Source organism: Rhinoderma darwinii, chromosome 1, assembly GCF_050947455.1.
Source record: "Rhinoderma darwinii isolate aRhiDar2 chromosome 1, aRhiDar2.hap1, whole genome shotgun sequence".
Lineage (NCBI taxonomy): Eukaryota > Metazoa > Chordata > Amphibia > Anura > Rhinodermatidae > Rhinoderma > Rhinoderma darwinii.
In genome coordinates, this window is record NC_134687.1 from 503,783,445 (window position 1) to 503,799,859 (window position 16,415).

Here is a 16,415-nt window from a genome sequence, read left to right on the forward strand (position 1 = left end):
GTCCTTATCTCTAATTTTTCATATGGGTGGTTGAGTGTTTTTCCCACCTCTATATGCACTTGTCCTGTGAGACTCTTGTTTAATCAATGTATGTATGTTTGTATGTATATATATATATATATATATATATATATATATATATATTGTAGCAGTTTGGGGAATGTAGATAGGCAAAGAGACACTCTCAGCGTAGTATTCTTGTTTAGACAGGACTTTAGAAGCTTTATTTCTCTTTCAAGCATTTCTCTTTCAATAAACACAATGGTAGCTTGTCTCATCAGCATACACAAAGGTTTCACGTAACAAAAGTCCAGGTATAACTCACACAGTCCAGCCCTTTGCAGGGGTTAGCTCTCACCCCTCTGTAAATGTCAGATCTGTTCTGTAGCAGACCAGTCTTCACCTTCCTGCTTCCCCTACCTGACACATACTCCCAGCAGTGTTTTTCTCATAGTTAATTACCCTCCACCTGTGTGGAGGGAAGACCCTATGTTAACCACTTAATAGGCGTCTAGGGATATACCTCCCTTGGCAGATTAACCCCCTCAACCTGTTACACATCCCCTCCTTTGCTCCATGCCGCAGGGCTGGACACATACTCCTAACAGGCAGGGTATCCTTGAGAGGGCATCGCATTCTGATGTTCTCTCCCAGCCCTGTGCTCTACTTTAAATTTATACTCAGAGCTAGGAACCACCTAGTTACTCGGGGATTGCGGTCCTTATTTTGTGCCATCCAGTGAGGGGGCTTGGTCTGAGACCATCCTAAATGGCCTACCTACCAAATAGTACCTAAGGGCATCTAATGCCCACTTCACGGCTAGGCACTCCTCCACAATCGAGTAATTTCTCTCTGCTGGTGACAGCTTTCTACTCAAGTAAATCACCGGATGTTCTTCTCCGTTCACCACCTGTGACAACACTGCACCCAGTCCTAAATCTGAAGCATCGGTCTGAACAATAAACTCTTTCTTAAAATCGGGAGCTATCAGAACCGGTTGTTGACACAATGCCGATTTTAGTACTGTAAAGGTTTTCTCCAAGTCAGGAGTCCAGTATACTGCAGTAGGCCTAGACCCTTTTGTTAGGTCAGTAATGGGTGCTGCAAGGGTGGCAAAATTTTGTACAAACCGCCGATAGTAGCGCACAATGCCCAAAAATGTTCACACCTGTTTTTTTTAATTGGGGCGTGGCCACTTTTGAATTGCCTCAACCTTGTTTAACTGGGGTTTAATCACTCCTCTACCCACAATATATCCAAGATACTTGGCTTCCTCTAAGCCTATGGCACATTTTTCAGGATTAGCTGTGAATCCAGCCTTTCTGAGGGAGTTGATCACATTCTGAACCTTGCTTAAGTGGCTGTCCCAGTCTGTACTACAAACCACAATGTCATCTAAATACGCAGCCGCGTATTCTTTATGAGGCCTCAGGACTCTGTCCATAGCTCGTTGAAATGTGGCCGGGGCTCCCTATAGACCAAATGGCATGTTGACATACTGAAATGAGCCATCTGGGGTAGAGAAGGCCGTCTTCTCTTTGGACTCCTTAGACAAAGGAATTTGCCAATAACCTTTGGTGAAATCTTGGGTTGTAATATACCGTGCTGTTTATTTCAATTAATTCATCAACCCTGGGCATGGGGTATGCATCAAATTTAGAGACCTAATTTAGTTTCCTGAAGTCACTGCAGTACCTCCAAGTACCGTTGGGTTTTGGAACCAGGACGATGGGACTGGACCACCCGCTGGAGGATTCTTTAATGACACCAAGCTCCAGCATTGTCCTTACTTCTGCTGCGACAGCCTGTCGTCGAGCTCTTGGGATTCGATAAGGACATACATTAACTCTGACAAGGGGATCTGTAGGAATCTCATGTTGTATTACATTAGTTTTACCTGGTACCTCAATAAAGGAATCCCTATTTCTTTGGAGAAACTCCTTTAGCTCTTGTTTTTGGGGTTGGGACAAGGTAGCCGCCACTTTCACTTGGTTTATCTCATTGTCACCACCTTTTTGGGCACTATCCCTGTGGACAATGACTCCCTCTCCTTCCAGGGCTCAAAGGGAATGTGTCGCTAGAAAATTATTATTATTTTTTTTAGTTAAACAATTATTATTTAAGTGATTACACATTGTTTTAATTTTTTTACATTTTTCACAAGTCAGGAAATATTATAAAGTAGATTCTAATTTATAATATTTCCATGTGCTGGGCACTAGAGGGAGCAGTTCCCAAAATTGCAGCATGGTCAATGTGGAGTGTCAGTGTGGAGTGTTCCTGCGTGCTTCCTATCATGCAGTACATGGGTTTGTGCAATATCCTTTATTTATAAAGCATGGTCTTTGTTTTGGGTGCAACTTGGAGCTCTAGCTGTATACTTTTATATGCATGCACAATTGTGTGCTCTTCTGTCAGGTGCTAAATATATTTATGTGCTTCTGTTGTCCAAATACTTGATCTATATGATTATCTTTTCTATAGATATCTGCATTTGTTACCACATCACAGGATGTTTTTAGTATGGTAGCATATATATTGGATTATTCACGCAGCTCCTCCATACTCTCCTTTTTAACTGTGTGCTATATTGTTTTTATATTTTGATGGCCAATGTGTTATGTATATTTCAATAAAGTTTATTTTATATTGTCATGGTACATGACTTGTGCTATGTGTGTTTCATTTTCTGGATATACTAGTAGTCTTCACAGTCTGGTATAGGTATTGATATTTGCTTTATGATTTGTGTGGACGCATTATTGTTTGGCGCATGCCAATGGTCTATACTCGTATAGGTATTCATCATAATGTGGTAAAGCAACCTCATTGCTTTATGCTGCAAATTTGGGGTAGACACACTCTCTCTAGTGTCCTCACACAATCCCCCCTCCCTTCTTCTGGCTAGTGCCAGGAGAAGGAGGGGTTTGAATCCTCAAACCTCCTACACTGTGTGCCGCCATTTTATGAGCGACTGCACAGTGTAGGAGGATTAGATACAGTGCTTATCAGACAGTATAACACGAACATACACGAACATAATACACACATCGCATACACTAACATAAATTACCTTTTCCTGCCGCCGCCACCTCCGCTCCTATTACTTGCGCCTTCGCTTCCTTGAACATATGGCCGGAAGCCGCGTCCGGAAGTCGTCATCTTACTGTCCGGCCGCGGCTTCCGGTACACATGAAAATGGCGCCGGATTTCGCTTTGTGAACGAGCTTAGTTTCGGTCTATGTGGGAGTGGCGTACACTTCAGAGAATGGAACGGCTCCCATTTGCATTCTCTATGGGGTTATATGTGCCGTATTCCATCTCTGTATGTGTCATTAATCTACACATACAGAGATGAAAAAAAATCGCAGCCCCCATACAGAAGTAAAAGTAAGAACAAAGTAAAAAGTAGAACATGAGAACACAAATAAATAAAATTTATGTTAATATCATATTAAAAGCAATATGATAAAAAAATAAAAATTTGTAACACCTTCCTTTTAATCAGGTTGACATGATAAATTTGATATTGTTTTCTTTTAGATGGCTAAAACACTTTATAATTCACTGGTCTGATTTTCTCTATAATTTCAAAGGTTCCCTGCCACTTAGCTAAAAACTTGCTCTCTACCGTTGGGATGAGCACTAACACGCGGTCACCTGGGCTGAACTCACGGATTTTAGCAGGTTGATTGTGTACCCTGCACTGAGCTTCCTGTGCTTGGAGCAAGTGCTGTCGTACTACGGGCATTATGGCCTGCATTCTGTCCTGCTCTGGGACACATGTTCCGCCATAGTTTTATAACAATCTTTCAGGGTATACGACACGTCACTTGTGACGTGACGTGTATGGGCTGTTCTGTTGTAACGCGCATGCACGGTCCTGCTGTTATCTCGAGAACAGCAGGGACAATGAGAACAGCAGGGACCGCGCATGCGCGTTACGTGCTGTTCAGCAGAACAGCCCATAAACGGCACATCACAATTGATGTGTCGTATACCCGGAAAATTATTGAAGGTCAACACAGCAGCCAGAGAGTGACGTCACCCGTCAAGTACCCCACGACAGGATCTGGAAACAGGGCCACTTTGGAAAATGTAAGTATATTACAAATGTATTTACATTAATAAATTAGAAGCATTAACACATAGTCATTTTATTTTGGACAACCCCTTTAAGCACAGTTAAAGGAACGGACTATGAAGTCATTGATTTGCATGTGCAGATGGGTAGTATAAAACTTGATATGACATCAATAAGGTCTGATATGTCTGCAATTTGTAATAGAATTGATGAGGCTGAGAGCAGAATCTCCCTTCTGGAGGATTCTGTCTCTGGATTATCGAGTGATGTTACGGAACTTAAACAAGAAGTCAAATTCCAACGAGATAAGCTCACTGATATGGAGGATAGAGCTAGGAGATACAATCTCAAATTTGTAGGATTCCCGAAGGGGTGTAAAATAATGATTGTGAAAACTTTATGCAGAAGTGGATCCTGGAACATATAGGTCCAGAGCCCCTCTCCAATTTATTTTGTGTAGAATGAGCTCATAGGCTCCCGGTCAAACCTAGATCAGCGGGAGCTTTTTCTAGGCCTATTCTGCTAAAAATTACTATGCTATCTGAATAGGGATGTGATTATCCGGCAAAAAAAGAAGAAGGGAAATATGTTTTTTAACGAGTCCCAGATTTCTATTTACCAAAATTTTTCTATGGCAACAAATTAGCTCAGGTTGAGCTTTCTCGACGCCAAACGGAGATTGCTCAAGTAAAATATTCAAACTTGCTTATATACCCGGCCAAACCTAGAGGGAATGTGTTGGTAGAATTTTTTTTATTTTTTTTCAGTTAAACAATTAGTATTTGAGTGATTACACATTGTTTTAATTGTTAAAAAAATTTCACTAGTCAGGAAATATTATAAATTAGATTCTAATTTATAACATTTCCATGTGCTGGGCACTAGAGGGAGCAGTTCCCAAAATTGCAGCATGGTCAATGTGGTAAAGCAACCTCATTGATTTATGCTGCAAATTTGGGGTGGACACACTCTCCTCTAGTGTCCTCACACAATCCCCCATCCCTTCTTCTGGCTAGTGCCAGGAGAAGGAAGGGTTAGACTCTTCAAACCTCCTACACTGTGTGCCGCCATTGACTGAGCGACTGCACAGTGTAGGAGGATTTGATACAGGGCTCAGCAGACAGTATCACATGAAAATAATACACACATCACATACACGAACATAAATTACCTGCTGCCGCCGCCTTGTTTACGCTCCTATTCCTTGCGCCTGAACATATGGCCGGAAGCCGCGGCCTGAAGTCGGCATCTTACTGTCCGGCAGCGGCTTCCGGTCCACATGAAAATGGCGCCGGATTTCGCTCTGCGAACGAGCTTAGTTTTGGTCTGTGTGGGAGCGGTGCATGCGCTGTTCCCACATAGATGGCGTATGCTTCTAAGAATGGAATGGCTCCCGTTCACATTCTCTATGGGGTTGTATGTGCCATATTCCATCTCTGTATGTGTCGTTAATCGACAGAGATGAAAAAAAAATGGCAGCCCCCATAGAGAAGTAAAAGTTTAAACACAGTAAAAATTAGAACGTGACAACACTAATAAATACAATTTTTGTTTATATTTTATTAAAAGCAATATAATAATAATAAAAAAAAAAATGACACCTTCCCTTTAAAATCCTTTACGAAGGATCTATTATGTTTTTTTCCATCAGCAACGGAGGCTAGTCAATGGTTGGACTCTAAGGGGTTGTAAATTTAAATTTGTAATTTTCTATCATTCGGGGGCGGAGTGATAGTTTAGGAGTTTTCTAAGCACTGGTAGTTGTTGCATTAGTGAACTGTGAGTGGGGTTTTGGGGGAAGGTGTCGGTGGATGGGGGTGACAGTGAGAGGAATTAATTACATTTTGCTTTTTTTTGCTGCATTTTTTGGTCATTTATAAAGAAAAACCATGCTGAAAATAGTGTCATGGAACATTAGGGGGGAGGGGGCTGCTGCAAAATTATATGTCTTCAGGAGAGCCATTGGGTCAATGATAAAATTGGTAGTTTTCAGAGAGGTTGGATAGTCCGGTCTTACCATTCGGTTTATTCATCTTTTTCTAGGGGGGGGGGGGTCTCCATATTTATACACAGGAAGGTGGATGTTCAGATTTATGATACCAAAATGCCATTTTTTGATAATAGGGGACTTCAATTAAGTGAATGACGAAGAGCTAGACCGATTTAGGAAAAACCCAATATTAAACAAAGATCAGCAACCAAATTAAATGGGTTAACATCTGAATTGGGCTGGCTCAATATCTGGCGGATGAGGAACCAATATGTTAGAAATTCTTATGTTTTACAAGCCCCTTTGTCGTGATGTTCTAGAATTGACTTAACCTTTATTAACAAACTAATGTTGAAGTATATAAAGTGTTTTATGAACCCAGAGGGATCTCAAACCATGCTACTCTTGTGGTCAAGCTTGATCTGAGCCCGAGACAGGTTAATAAGGAGTATAAGATTTTTCCATCAGTCTTGGTGAAAATCCCATTCCATGAGATAGATAATGAACTATCAGTTTTTTTAGCGGGTAACTCTGGTTACCCAGACTTAGCGATACTATGAGATGCCCTAAAAGCATTCATTAGGGGAATTGTTTTCAAATATTAAAACATTATTAAAAAGATCCAGTATAACCTAAAAGATACTACTAAAAAAACAGCTAGTTAAGGCAGAAAAACTATATGTAGGTGTAAAGGATCTGCCAGACAAAGCTTCTGTGTCGACGCCCGTGGGTAATCAGTCTCCACCTGCTCCTAAGTCTGAGAGAGTGACACGATATTCTACCAGTCAGGCTGGGAGGCTGAGGAGCGGGAGAGCCTATCACAGCCTGGCCAGACGGAGCTAGCTCCCGCCCTCTGTCTATTTATACCTGCATTTCCTGCTCCTCCTTTGCCTGTGATTCTGTGTCCTCTCTCTGCTGCTGCTTGAACATTTTGTCCTCTGCTTCATTTTGACCCTGGCTTTACTGACAATTCTCCTGCTCTGCGTTTGGTACCTCGTACACTCCTGGTTTGACTCGGCACGTTCACTACTCTCGTTGCTCACGGTGCTGCCGTGGGCAACTGCCCCATTTCCCTAACTTCTGTTTACCCTTGTCTGTTTGTCTGTCGTGCACTTATTGAGCGTAGGGACCGTCGCCCAGTTGTTCGCCGTCGCCTAGGACGGGCCATTGTAAGTAGGCAGGGACTGAGTGGCGGGTAGATTAGGGCTCTCCTGTCTGTCTCCCTACCCCTTCATTACAGTAGGAAATCCGTCAGAGTTTACTGAATATCATTGAAAACTCTCCTAAATGAAGTACTCTGCTTCCTCCCATAACTTGTTATGAGAGGAAGCACAATCAGATATTTTTTTGAATTGTAAACAATATTATTTTGAAGCTAACAAATCAAGTACATTTTTGGCCCAGTTTCCCAAAATAGACAACGATCAAAGAATAATGTTAGATAATTCCAGAAGAATTGGGTGTTTCCTTGTTAGAAACGTCAAATAACAAAGCGGTTGGGGTAGATGGCATTCCATTTGAATTATATAAAATATACCAGGATAAATGAGTCCCTGCTTTAGCTGAAACAGTAAATTTTGCCTATGGCAGAGGTAGGCTCCCTGAATCTATGGAGGCTACAGAGATTATTGTGATCCCCAAGAAGGATAAGGATTCTATTTTGCTGGAGTCTTACTGGCTTTTTTCACTGTAAAATGCCAATGTCAAGCTGTTGGCCAAAGTTTTGGCCAGCAGAGTGATGACGGTAATGAATAATATTATTCATCCTGATCAGACCGGGTTTATTATCAGTAGGGTTATGGTGAAGAATGTTTGTCGAGTTTTTGCTAATTTACAGTATGTGGGAGTATATACTAAGTGAGGTGCCATCCTCTCAATTGATGCTATAAAAGCTTTCGATACAGTGAAATGGCATTTTCTCTTTAGGATCTTGGGTCGCTTTGGTATCGGGGAAAAATTTATAAACTGGATTAAAAATGCAATGCTCTGCCCGGGATTCCGCTCATGGAAGGAGCCCCTGACATATGATGACGTGTGATAATGACATAAATTTCATATGCGTATATATTTACGTGTAGCACCACAGATAAGGCCTCGTGCACACTTCAGTCTTTTTCTTTAGGGTGCCGTTTTTCTGACGGCTAGCACCCTGACCCATTCATTTCAATAGGGCCATGGACACTTCAGTTTTTTTGACGCTCCCGTTGCTCCGTTCCGATCAAAAGTAAAGCATGTCCTACTTTGGTCCGAGATTCCGTGACCGTGAGGCCCATGCAAGTCAATGGGGTCATCAAAAAAACTGAAGGCATCCGTGTGTGACGGAGCCGTTGCCTAGCAACAGCCGGGCGGGCAGAAGTACATTACAGATATATTACACTAATCAGCAGCCACTTCTCTCTATCCATCACTGATAGAGAGAAGAGGTTGCTGATAAAAATAAAATAAAAAGCAGTTCATACTTACCCCGGTCATTGTCTTGGTGATGAGTCCCTCTTCTTCCTCCAGTCCGACCTTTCTGTATGACGCGGCAGTCCATGTGGCCGCTGCAGCCTGTGATTGGCGTGGGATGAAGCATCATCCCTGGAGGCCGGCCTTCTGACGTAATCAAGACTTGCGTGACCGCCACTACAGCCTGTGATTGGCTGCAGCGGTGACATGGGATGAAACGTCATCCCAGGAGGCCGGACAGGAGGAAAGTAAGTATGAACTGATTTTTTATTTTTTTATTTCATTAAAATTGTATTTTGCGGGCGCTGAGCATGGTCATTCTTCAGCGCTAGTCACTGTCCAGGGTGCTGAAAGAGTTACCGCCGATCAGTGCAGCCCATTAACTCTTTCAGCACCCTGTACAGTGACTAGCACTGAACAACCCTGATCTTTCAGCACCCTGGACAGTACCATGCTCGGTGCTCGGAAACGGAAACACGGAGTGCACATGGAAATCACGCGGCCGCTAAAACGAGCACACGGATCCGTCAAAAACGTCCGTGAAAACGGTGATGGAAGAGTGCACGAGGCCTTACACAGTGATAACTCTGAGTAAAGATAATATAGTAGATGTAACCTGCTGTCCTATGTAACACCACAGATAACACACACTGATAACTATACCCACACATATATAAACAGACACAGAGGGAGACATATATACACACTAACATAGAAACATATACACAAATATACACACACATACTGGAACATATATACACACAAACATAGATACACATAGACACGTACCATCTCTCCTTGCTGACAGGATCACAGGCTTCTTGCAGGATGTGCTGTGAGCGGAGCTTCCTCCTCTGCTCTTGCTCCTCGGCTCTTGTTTCCGCCGTGTATGTCACGAGGAGCAGAGGAAGAGCACAGTGGCGCCCCCTACATGCCGGGAAGTTGCAGTGCCCTGTGCACTCACACAGGTCGCACACCCCAAGGCCGGCCCTGTCTGTATAAGTTTGTGAAAAAAACCCTCTACATGCCTCTGTAGGAAATAAGTGTACAGTATGGGCCCATAGATTTTTGTGGGTGCCAAATTGTGAATCCGTACAGCACAGATCTGCAATACGGCTACGTGTATAAGGCTTTAACATAATATTGTAGAGTTCTTCATTTCCATTAGTAAAGCATATAATAAATTTTACCTTTAAGCCATAATTTGTAGTGAATTGAGATAACATAATGCAAGCTTTGTACCTTGAACGCATTTCAAGTGTGTGTGGTGAATATAAACACATGATATAATTAGTGAAGTGAAATTTACTGGGACATCTGTGAATCTGACATGAATCCAAAGATGGTTTAGTAGCAACTCATAGAAAGGGGAAACTATACATTTTATGTGATTCGGTTATTTGTAAGTTTTATAGTTGAACGTGTTATCAAAATTGGCAGCAGGGCAGTGGATGGCATTACATAATAAACTAACAGATACTCACCACCTGAAGTGACCATACTCAAGCGCTGAGGTCCCATTCTCCTCGGCGCTGATCCCGGAAGATCCTGCAACAATCACATGCCATTCGATGGTCACATGCTGCTGCAGCCAATCTCTGGCCTCAGCGGTAAAGCTGCTATGAACAGCACCTGCCCTGCTGCCAATTTTAAAAGGTCCCAGATAACCCCTTTAATTTTGTGTGCAAATAAACATAACTGATTTGTGTAACAGAACAAACAAGACTCAGGATTCATTGTAGTTATGGGAACTGTGTGTGCTTCAAGTTTAAGCCCCAATGATATTTCATTATTATAATTATTACCACCATCATTTATCAAAATACCATAAATTCATTCACATTTTAATTCTTTCTGTATCCATATAATTAGCATAGTCGGTGTCCCTGATCACAGTAGTGCTCCTTCAGTGGCATACTTAGATACAATAGTTCCTCATGAACCGCTATGGGTACTCTAATATGGCTCCATACAACTCATTTGTTGTATAAAGAGTCGTAATACGGCCTTGTGCATGAGGGATAAAAGGAGACCTCCGGGCAAAATGTATACACCATGTTACACATGATACAGTGATTTAATCCCTTAAGGACCCTTCTTTTTTGGGCCTTCAGGACTGAAAGATTTTTAGAATATTTTTCATTGGCGCATTTCAAGACCCATAACTTTTTAACTTTTTCGTCGATGTGGCCATCTGTGTACACGTGTTTGCTTTGCAAAATAAATTGCAGTTTTTATTGGCACAATTTTGGGTAACTTTAATGATTTTTTAAGGGGTTGAATGGAAAAAGCAGCAAAGTTTCCTGCACTTTAAATTTTTTATGTCATGTGCCATGCGTTAAAATTAATATGTTTATAATATGTTCTACTGGTCGTTATATTTGTGGTGATATGGTTAACTATTTTTAAATAATAAAATATTTTATAATGAATAAAAGGGGTTTATTTATTTTTTATTTAACTTTATTAAACTTAATGCCTTGCAATACTTAGTATTTTAAAGACAGACACCTATAGCAGACCTGGGGGCTTTTGTTAAGCCTCTGGCTGGCATGGTGACTCATCGGAATGGCCGGCCTTGGATACGTTCGACCAGTGCAGTCGCACAGGGGGCGCCAGCCACCACACTGCAAAAAGGGTGCCAGTGGGTGTGTGTATCATTGTAACTACCAGCGGGGATACACACACTAACTGCAGTCGCCTTTCCACCCGGGCGCTTCTTAACTTAGTGGCCGTCGCTACCGCTGTAGCAGCCATAGAGGCTGCTAGCGGTGACAGCGGGCAAGAGAGCGGTGGCACCGCTATTAGCCACTGCGGCTGCTATAGCGGTAGCGACGGCACTATAGCAGAGCAGGGAGGTATCTCCCTGCTCTGCTATCTACTAGTGCCACTGCAGCTCCCTGAAGGAGAGTAATCCCCATGTGGCCAGGGACAGTGACATCAGGGGAAACTCCTGAAGCGGAATCCCCGGTCACAGCGTTGCAGACGCTATGACCGGGGATTCCACTCCAGGAGAAGCCAATGACGTCATGGACACAGACGACAGGAGCTTCTCCTGGAGTGGAATCGACGGTCACAGCGTCAGCAACGCTGTGGGATTCCGCTTCAGGAGTTTCCCCTGAAGTCACTGTCCATATATGGATAGAGGCATCAAGCAGCGCTCCAGGAGCGGAATCCCCGGCCACATGGGGATTCCGGTCCTTCAGGGAGCTACGGTGGCGCTATCTATACTGGAAGGGGTTGGGGGGGGTTCTATCTACAAGGGGGTTGTGGGCTGTGTGGCACTACCTAAAAAATAGGACAACTGTGCAGGAGCACACAAAATCCCAGCTTTCCCAGCTATCAAATAATTGTGTTGAAATAAACTAAGATATAACTTTTATTTAATCTAGCTAAAAGGATTAATACTTTAGCTAGACTAAGTAAAAGTTAGTCCAGGGGGCTGTGGGCAGTGTGGCACTACCTTACAGGGGGCTGTGGGCTATGTGGCACTACGAACCAGGGGGCTGTGGGCTGTGTGGCACTACCAACCAGGGGGCTGTGTCGCACTACCAACAAGGGGGCTGTGGGCTGTGTGGCACTACCATCCAGGGGGTTGTGGGGCACTACCAACTAGGGGGCTGTGTGGCACTCCCTACCAGGGGGCTGTGGGCTGTGTGGCACTCCCTACCAGGGGTCTTTGCGGCACTCCCTACCAGGGGTCTTTGCGGCACCCCCTACCAGGGGTCTGTGCGGCACTCCCTACCAGGGGTCTGTGTGGCACTCCCTACCAGGGGTCTGTGCGGCACTCCATAGTAGGGGGTTGTGCGGCACTTCCTACCAGGGGGCTGTGTGGCACTCCCTACAGGGGGCTGTGTGGCACTCCCTACAGGGGGCTGTGTGGCACGCCCTACAGGGGGGCTGTGTGGCACTCCCTACAGGGGGCTGTGTGGCACTCCCTACAGGGTGGCTTTGTAGCACTCCCTACAGGGGGCTGTGTGGCACTCTTTACAGGGGGCTGTGTGGCGCTCTTTACAGGGGGCTGTGTGGCGCTATCTACAAGGGGGCTGTGCTGCTCTACCTACAAGGGGGCTGTGCTGCTCTACCCACAAAGGGCTGTGTGGCGCTATCTACAAGGGGCTGTGTGGCGCTACCTACAGGGGGAATCTGTGAGTGGTGGGCTGATGGTCATTTTACTGTGAGTGGTGGGCTGATGGTCATTTTACTGTGAGTGGGGGGCTGATGGTCATTTTACTGTGAGTGGTGGGCTGATGGTCATTTTACTGTGAGTGGCGGGCTGATGGTCATTTTACTGTGAGTGGGGGGCTGATGGTCTTCAAGTGGTTTCCGCCTATGACCTCCAATTGAAATTAATAGGAGGCAGAAAATACCTGCGGCGCTCGTTTTGAGCTTTTTTTTCCTGCGTCTTTTGCATTCGCTTCAATAGCTTAAGAAAAAAACACAAAAAAAAGGTCACACAACGCTGTCAGTTGCTGAAGGAATTTTAAGTCAGATTTTTTTTGCCTTACAAAAATGTGTGTGACCATACCCTAGGAGTGTAGTGCTTGTTCTTAGCTGTTTTCTGTCTTTCTCGAAACAATTTTTGGTAGGGGGCCCTGAGCAGCAAATGTTATTTTTCAAGTAATGCCTCGAGTCCGAAAAGGTTGGGAAACTCTGTACTAGGCTACAGGATCCCGTCATGGAGCAGCTCAGTTCGTCATGGGAACGGGGCCTAGGTGAGTACAATTTTTGTTTTGGTTTGGGGGTACTGTCTACAAGGGCGGGGTGGGAGACTGTATGGCACTGTCTACAAGGGGGAGGTGCGGGACTGTATGGCACTGTCTACAAGGGGGAGGTGGGGGGCTGAATGGCACGTTCTACAAAAAGGAGGTGGGGGATTATGGCACTGTCTACAGGGAGGCTATATGGCAAAATCTACAGGGGGACACAATACTGTGTGGGGGCCACTAAGCGGACATTTTACTGTGTAGGGGTACTACAGGTGGCATAATACTGTGGGCACAATTAGAGGACAAAATACTGTGTCCTTGAAGGGGTTGTAATATATTATTAAATATTATTATTATACTGTATGGGGGCACTAAAGAGGCATTATAATTTTTTTATGGGGCATTTTTTTTAATGATGGGGTGGGGCGCCGAATGATAATTTCGCACAGGGCACCATCTATCCTAGGGCCCGCCCTGCTCATCGGCACCCCTTGATCATGTCGTTGGGTGCCAATAGGCTGACAGAGGGAGCCTCTCCCTATTTCAAAGTCCTTAGATGCTAAGTTCACCATTGACTGCGACAAATAAGGGGATAAACGGCCTGGGGTCAGAGGCTTTTCTGATCCTGGCCGTTACAGTAAATCACATCCTGGCTGTTGCGGTGATCATGCAGGCACAGAATCTGTGCCTGCATGGTCTCCAGGACATACTATTATGTCTTAATGAGGTAAATACGTAATGGTACATAGTTTTGAAGTAAATAGTTAAAGAATATCAAAGGTAGGATCCCTGTGTCCTGCACGGCACCTGAAGTTCTGCACTAGGCACAACATAATGTTTACGTTTTGCCTGGAGTTTTTCTTTTAATGAAGGTAGCATAATCTTTTGAACTGGACTCAACAACCTAGAATTCCCAATAATTTGGAAAATCAGGTGTTTTCGGCTATTACATTTTTACTTTTTAAATGATGTGGTAATGTATGATTTTAAATATAAGAAAAACACTACAGGGGACATTTGTACTACTAGGTCATTTGTACAAATTTTCTGTCGGAAAAAAAAAGACGCTCATTTTTGTACACCCCTATTTTGCGCAAAAATGTGTGACTTTTTTAAAATTTCTGCCTTTTACGACACTTTAAAAAAAGTGGATAGAGATTAGTGGGATGGGGTGGGGCCACGACAGAGTTACTATAATTTATGTCAGAAATTGGCGTAAATACTAGCTTAAATCTTTTCCAGCTCATAGCTGGCGTGCGTGCATATAAAATACCAGTCTTAGTGAATCTGGACTAGAAATTACTACTAATACTATTATTATTATTATTATTATTATTATTAATAATAATAATGATAATCATAATAATACTGTAAACACAATAATTCTCCAAACTAGTGGATTCATCATGAAATATAAGACAATAATTAACATGTTGTTACATGTTAACATTAATAACCATACATACTATCAAGCTTTGTATTTGATCCTGGAATTAACTCATTAAGGTTAGAGAAACATTTTTTGTACATTAAGCAGAATCTTATGTGTTAAAATAGTAGAATAATAAAAAAATCAATTAAAAATCCCAGGCTGTTGTAATTGGTACTATATATATATATAACTGTGGTAAATTGATATCCTTTATTAGACATTAAATCAATCTTCAATGTGACTAATAATATAGTTTATTGATTTTCTGTGTGCATTATTAATCTGTACCTTGCTCTATTTCATCTTGACCTAAGCAAATAGACATAATCAAAGGAAGATAAGTATGTAAGCTTCAGTTCTACTCTTATCTCTGTGGCATGTCTGTGTATTAACTTGAATTCAAGTTATATATTCCTGGGGTTCTTTGAATTTGTGTGTAAACTGTATTTATTTAATGGATTCACTTATGCAATTTACACATTACAAGAATGTTATATAAAATTGCTATTAAAACTAGAAAGAAATAATACGGTCGTTACTCCGATCTCTCATCCCCATACATTATTATCATGTCGGCAGCATGTCTCCCTGTTTACACAGGGAGATGTGCTGCCGACAACAATAATATTTTTCATTTTTAAAACGATACGATCTTTACACAGGGCAATTATCGGCAATGAGCGTTCTATGAACGAGCGTTTGCCCGATAATTGGTCCGTGTAAAAGGGCCCTTACAGTGATGTATTACAACCGCATTTCCCAGGAGTTAGGGAGTGGCAGGCGAGCTGCAAATAAATCCTAATCTATGTGCATAATATAGTCTGTTTTATCTAGGGAGTACAATAGACCTGTCCTAAATATTCTACCTCTGCCCCAGTCTACACAGCAAAGCATACATGTAAGCTGCAGAAAACAGGAAGTGTCAGCCCACTGTGTTTGCTTTAGAAGCCAGTGTGAAAAATTTAATATTTAACCCCGTCCTGACATTTGTCATAAGTATATGTCATGGGAAGCCAGTGCTTCCTGCAATTTGTTGTATACTTACGACAAATGGATGGCACGGGCTCAGAAGCTGGTGTCAGCTGTATGTTACAGCTGACACCCTGCTCTGATGGTGGGGACCAAAGTTAGCTCTGATCCCCACCATTAACCCATTAATGCAGCGGTCAAAAGCAACCGCTACATTTAAGTGGTTTTAGCCAATCGGCAACCCCGCAATGCGATCGCAAGGGTGCCGATGGCTGCAATGGAAATTGGAGGCCTAACACTGACCTCCCAGTCTGCCGAGTACCGAAGTCACCTAGGCCCCTCCTGGAGGTGGGGCCTAAAAAGCTATCGGTGGCGACAGGAAGATGGCACGGGCTCAGAAGCTGAGCCCGCGTCATCAGCGGCGGGTGTCAACTGTATGCTACAGCTGACACCCTGCTGTAATGGCAGGGACCGGATATAGCATTGACTCCTGCCATTAACCACTTAGATGCAGCAATCAAAAATTATTGCTGCATCTAAGGGATTTGTAGTCAATAGGCAGCCCCTGAGACGTAATCGCGGGTGTGCCGAAGGTTGTTTTGGCAACAGGAGGCCTAACAATGGCTTCCTGGTCTGCCAATTAGGGAAGCCAATTAGGCTCCACCCACAGGCGGAGCCTAATTAGCTTGCTGTCAGTGAATAACTGACAGTTCTAATGCTTAGCACTACATAGGTAGTGCAATGTATTAGAACAGAAATCAGATAGTTGGACCTTCAAGACCC